Genomic DNA, 6,000 nt, shown 5'->3' with positions numbered 1-6,000 from the left:
AACGATGTCGGGTGTCTTTTTATGTGCCTGTGGGCCGTCTGTATGTCTTCTTTGGGGAAAGGTTTATTCAGGATGAAGCAATGTCTTTATCATTTGCTGCATGCTCTGAGGATCCCTTTGCTTTCAGAGACTGCCTCTTTCCCACTATTCCAAGTACCCAGAAAAGCCCTTAAAAGAAATTGTGCTCTGAGGGGGGTCACCTGGTCAATGAGTAGATCACTCCAAGCCCCACTCATTAGCTCAGACACTGCAAGCCCTGTGGGTCCTGCTCAAATCCAAAACAGGGGCTATTCTATCCCAGTCCTGGGAGAGAGTGCCGGGGTCTGAGCCAAGCTCTTCTTTACTTGAAGCAAAACTCCAAAGTGGACAGCAGAGGGCGCCAGCAGCCTGTTGTTGGCACTCAGGCCAGGCTTCTAAAGTGTAGTAACTATTCCAAGGGCCTTTTCCCCATGGAACTGGAGCACCGAGAAAATACATACTGACTTAAGTGAATGCCTCCCAAGGGCCCGCTGTGGTTTCTCTCAAAATTCATCACCTTTGTTGTGCTCCCACGCCAACCCATCTTTTCACAGTAGCTGTGTTATTAGCAGGTAGAAATACAGCTTTCCTCCACTGAAGCTCATTTTTCTCAGACTTTCAGAGGGAATTTGCCTACATTTCTGATTCTTTTGCAGTAGACAATGCTCTCCCTCCCCTGGAACTTAAATGCTCACCGTTTCCCTCCGACCCTCTTTGAATGGCTAACCTGGGCACACCTGGAAAAGCGATGGGAGACTTCTGTTTCTAAGGGTCCTGAATCATCTGTGAGCTCTTGGTAATGAGGCAAATCAACTCCTCGCCCAGTTATCTGATACCTGATGATAAAAAGGTGTTCTTCAAGCGAGGCCCCCCTTTGCTTTGTGCTACAGTAACATCATTTCAAAGAGAGGCTGAACCCAATCAGAGCAAAGCCCAGGTGAAACGCCTCTTGAGCAAGACGTAAAAAAGGAAAGAGGCAGCCTTCGTCCACCCCCAACTCCACCAGAAGCCCATGAGCTCTGCCAGGCCAGGACTTCCTCCTTCCTTTCTTCTGCCGAGGGGTCAGAATTCATTGCATCTCCTGAGCAGGGTCCCCACAGACCTTGCATGGTGAGTGCTATTAGGGTCCTTGAGATCAGGACTCACCGTTTGACTCTGGGTTTCAGAAACACCTCTACTTTCACCCTCTAGTTCAGCTCCCTCCCCTTCCTTGGTCTCATGCACCACTGGGGCTACCTGGCTATTGTTCAAGGTCTTGGTCCCCTGCACCCTGATCCTCTCTGGGACCTCACAGAGGTCTCAACCCCACAACTTTCACTTCATCTTGGAGACACCACAGGAAATCATCGACAGCTTTATGAGCCAGGGCAGACATCGACACGTCTAACCAAAAAATCAAAGTCTATCCTTGTCTTGCTCAGACACGATAAGAAGCCTGGAGCCTGCAGGGCTGGGAGTCGGCCCGTGGAGACCAGGAGGGAACTTGGAAGGACAGGGGTGAGTACAGGGCTGGGGTTAGGTGATGGATTCAAATCACTGAACGATGCTTCCCAGGGGCCCGGCTTAAAAGCAGCCAGTCTGGATGTGGTGTGTGGTGGCCACGGGCCTGTCCTCAGGCTCAGCCAGTCAGCACTGTCATCACTGTCCTCCACGAGGCCACATTTATGTATGACACACTTTGAGGGCTAGCTTTTGTGCCAAGTGACAGAATCGGCAGTGTTAAAAGTATTCAACAGATAGAAACAGTCAAGCCTACCGAGATGAAATTTGAGATAAAGGTAACGCTTTGAATGCACCAGGAATACCCTAAAATACCGCACGTGAATAACTATCAGGTGTTGGGGTTGCTCTGGGACAGAGAGGCAAACAAATACGGGTAATCTTAGGCTGCATCAAGGGAGGGGGTGTAAGGGGGTGTGGGATCCAGAAATGGAGAGGGGTTACCAGCACCGCAATATCGTGTCCATTTCTGGCCTATTGCCCTTTGAAGGGAGCCGAGGCAAACAACCGACCAGGATGGTGCGGGCACTGAGGCCAAGGCTGGTAAGTGGCAATGAGAAGCTCAAGGATGCTTGGTCCAGAAGAAAAGACTGGGATGTGGAGAGGCCTGGAGAAAGAGGGCTTTTCTTTGGGGTTTCAGAAAATGGAACTAGGCCCAACAGGCTGGGAGGAGCATGGGTCCAGGGCCTTCTGCAAACCTGTGTTCAAACCCGGCCAAGTGAGTCGGCGATCTCCTAGGCCCTCTGGACCTCAGACCTCAGCTGTAAAGCAGGGGTGCTCGTCTGTCTGAGCTCCAGAGCCACCCGCAGGAGGGGACAACAGCCGCAAAGTGCTTAGCAGAGTGCCAGAAACACTGAAAGGGCTTGATGAAGCATGGTCTTGTTACTGTTAGGTGGTAGTTAGAGGTGGGCGATTCTGGGTTTAGCGCCAAAGAACCTTCTGGCACTTGGAGCTTCCTCCACAGAGGGCAATTGTGGCAGGTTACAAGTCTTCAGGTGGTTGTAATACTGAGAATGGAATACTTTCGTGTACTTTGCTGCCCCAGCCAGATGGGTGGCAAGTATTTCTCTTTGCCTTGATGGAGAATTGAGCCCTGCCTTTGAGAAAAGAACTCTGCTCGGCCCTTCCCACCACTGTGCTGCAGAACAGCCAGTCAAATGGGAGGGCTGGAGGGGTCCCTACGGCCGGGCATGGAGAAGCTGGTGCCAACCTAGGGCAGTGGTTCACAGCACCCCCATTAAGTGAGGCTTAGAAGCTGGAAAGGCAGAGACCGGCTGGACGTGGGGAAGTTGAAAGGTATTTCAGCATCTGGGGGAGGCGGCTGTCCCTTCCTCCTACAGCATCTTTCATAATCACGATGATGCTGGAGGAAGCTCACGGGGCCCCAGCTGAGGGCTTTTCCTTGATTCCACTTCCTGCTGCTCCTTGTGACCAGTGGGGGCCAGCTGCAGGCCATGAGGCTTGCAGGAGAGAGTTATTTAGGGGATTAAGCTGATAAGCCCCCCACACTAAGCTCCCAGGAAGCAGGGCTGCCAGGCTGCCCTCCCATACCTCTAGATGGCAGGCAGAGGGTGTCGTGGCCCCACACACTGGAATTCTGGCACATTGCTTCCCTGGCAACAGGAGGGAGGCTGTCACTAGTGTGGCAAAGGCAGCAAAGGGACGTTCCCTAGAGCTTGCCACTGCCTCCCTCCCTGGGAGCAAACACGCTACCTGTGGGCTAGGGTTCCTGTTACATCTCCTGGTGACCCTGTTTACTCTTGCCCTGCTGGGAGCCTTTGGGAGGTCATGAGCCCTGCTCCAAACACTTAGCAAATTCTGTGTGCTTAGGAATGTGGTGATGGCCAGGGAGCCAGCTCTTTCTTGGCCCTTCAGAGTTGGGGACCTCTTGGGACCTCTTGTCAACCTTTGCTGGGATTTTTGGATGGAGATTCTCAGGTTTAGTGGGAAAGGGGGCTGGAGAGAAAGTTGACATCCTCTTCTTCTGCCAGTCTCTTCTGCGGGTATGCCAGGGCACTCAGACCAAGCTGGAGATTAAAAAAAAGGATGGGTCATCAACCAGCAAAGCTCAGACATGTGGATGGGGGTGGAGTGGAAGGGGTGAGAAGCAATGAGGCCTCTTGGTCCAGCAAAGACGTGGAGAAGGGCCTGCCTTTGCTCCCATGACCGCAGGATGAACAAGGCAATTGTCCGCAGGTGAAATCAGTATGCATGTTTCCAGTGGCTCTGATGAATCTTCCTTCAATTGAGAAAGAATTGACCATATGCACTTTATTAGTTTGAGGTGTACAACGTGATGGTTCAATATTTGTCTACTGCAAAGTAATCACCACAGCAAGTCTGGTTAACATTCATCACCACAGAGTTAAAAATTTTTTTACTTGAGATGAGAACTTTTAAGATCTACTCAGCAACTCTTAAATATGGTTGTCACCACGCTGCACTTTACATCCTCATGCTTTATTTATTTATAAGAGCAAATGTGGATCTTTTGCCCCCCTTCCCCCATTTCATCCACCCGCAATTCCCCACATCTGGCAACCACCACTTTTTTCTCTTGTTTATTGCACCTGTGGCATATGGAGGTTCCCAGGCTAGGAACTACAGCTAATCGGAGCTACAACTGCCGTGCCAGCCTATGCCACACGCACAGCAATGCCAGATCTGAGCTATGTCTTCGACCTACACCACAGCTCATGGCAACGCCGGACCCATAACCCACTGAGCAAGGCCAGGGGTTGAACTGGAAACCTCATGGTTCCTAGTCGGATTCATTTCCACTGTGCCAAGACAGGAAGTCCAAGATTTCTTTCCTTTTATGGCCTAATAATATTCCAGTGTGCATATGTGTATGTGTGTGTTTACTTTATCCATTCATCCATCCATCCATATACTGGGGTTGTTTCTGCATCTTGGCTCTTATGAATAATGTTGCAATGAACATGGGGATGCATATATCTTTTCAAGTAAGTATTTTAGATTCCTTCGAATAAATGTCAGAGTGGAATTGCTAGATCATATGGTAGTTCCATTTTTAATTTTTTGTTGAAATTCCCTATTGTTTTCCATAGTGACTCTACCCATTTACATTCCCACCAACACTGCACATTCTTGCCAACACCTTATTTGTTGTCTTTCTGATACTAGCCATTCGGAGAGGTGGTTTCGATTTGCATGTCCCTGATCCTGAGTGATACTGAGCACCTTGTCACCTTGTCATGTACCTGCTGTCCATCTGCATGTTGTCTTTGGAAAAATGTCCAATTAGATCCTCTGCCCATTTTTGAGATAACATTGGTTTATAATATGTAAGTTTTGTATGTACATTAATTTTCCACTTCTGTATATACTACAGCAGATCACCACCAAAAAAAGGTTTTTTTATTTTATGATTTTTAGTTTTTCCATTATACTTTCTATTCATCACCACACAATTCATTACCCATTTTGCTCTCAAAGGGAAGATTCTTGTCTTATCGCAAAAGGAATTCAGAAATGAGATGGGAATTGAGAAAGGATTTATTTAAGCGAGAAATACACCTCTTAAGGGCAGGCAGAGAGGCGAGCATCTTCCCTGCATTTCTTTGGCGTGGTGGTTAGAAGCAGTGTACAATTGAATAGTTGGAATATTCACTGGGAAGGAGGCATTTGGGAGTTGTATCCCCTGATTTTAATTTCAGCTCCACCTTCCCAAAGGTAGGAGGGATTTTTGCCTTTATTTAGCTATGATCGAAAGTGTCGGAGTTCCATTGTGCAGCAGAAACAAATCTGACTAGGAACCATGAGGTTGTGGGTTTGATCCCTGGCCTCACTCAGTGAGTTAAGGATCCAGTGTTGCCGTGAGCTGTGGTGTAGGCTGGCAGGATCTGCGACTCATATCTGGCGTTGCTGTGGCTGTGCTGTAGGCTGACAGCTACAGCTCCAATTTGACCCCTAGCCCAGGAACCTCCATATGCCGTGGGTGGGGCCCTAAAAAGCTAAAAAAAAGAAAAAGGAAGAAAAAGAAAAGGTCATGGCATTAGTGCATGATGGGAACTTGTCTGCAAGTCTGGTTTTATTATAATGAGGGCATAATGAGCAACAAGTTGCATGACTGGAGATTCACACCCCTTTCCACCTCTCTTTGTTTCCAGGGTACTTATCACCACAAAATGTGTGCTTTCCTGTCAGTCTGGAGGTTCCTACTTTTCTTTATCTGCCCATGGACCCCACTATTTACCTGATGTGTGGTTTCCTGCCACGTGGCTCCATGCCCCCTTTCTCTGCTCATACCCAGCTACCTGCCTGCTGTAACAATTTCACCCTTCCCTTCTGCTAACCACTACTCTCTTTGCTCTAGCTACACGTTTGGGGTTTTGTTTTTGTTTGTTTGTTTGACTTTCTATTTGCTTCTGTTTCATACTCCATATAGGAATGAAATCATACAAAATTTGCCTTTCTCTATCTGACTTATTTTATTTATCATAATACCTTCAAGGTCCA

At 48.4% G+C, this 6,000-nt stretch overlaps 1 long non-coding RNA gene across 5 annotated transcripts in view; it reads left to right on the top strand.

Annotated features, from left to right (window-relative positions):
• Positions 678-6,000, top strand: part of LOC110261627 — a 35,551-nt gene continuing 30,228 nt past the window's right edge. For all 5 annotated transcript variants that reach the window (XR_002346001.1, XR_002346002.1, XR_002345999.1 and 2 more), the window contains exons 1-3: positions 678-814; positions 909-1,128; positions 1,440-1,515. This is a non-coding gene — a long non-coding RNA (uncharacterized LOC110261627). The remainder of the gene's footprint in view (positions 815-908; positions 1,129-1,439; positions 1,516-6,000) is intronic.

Source organism: Sus scrofa, chromosome 7 (genome assembly GCF_000003025.6).
Source record: "Sus scrofa isolate TJ Tabasco breed Duroc chromosome 7, Sscrofa11.1, whole genome shotgun sequence".
In the NCBI taxonomy this organism is placed as follows: domain Eukaryota; kingdom Metazoa; phylum Chordata; class Mammalia; order Artiodactyla; family Suidae; genus Sus; species Sus scrofa.
This window is presented reverse-complemented; position numbering and strand designations above follow the sequence as displayed.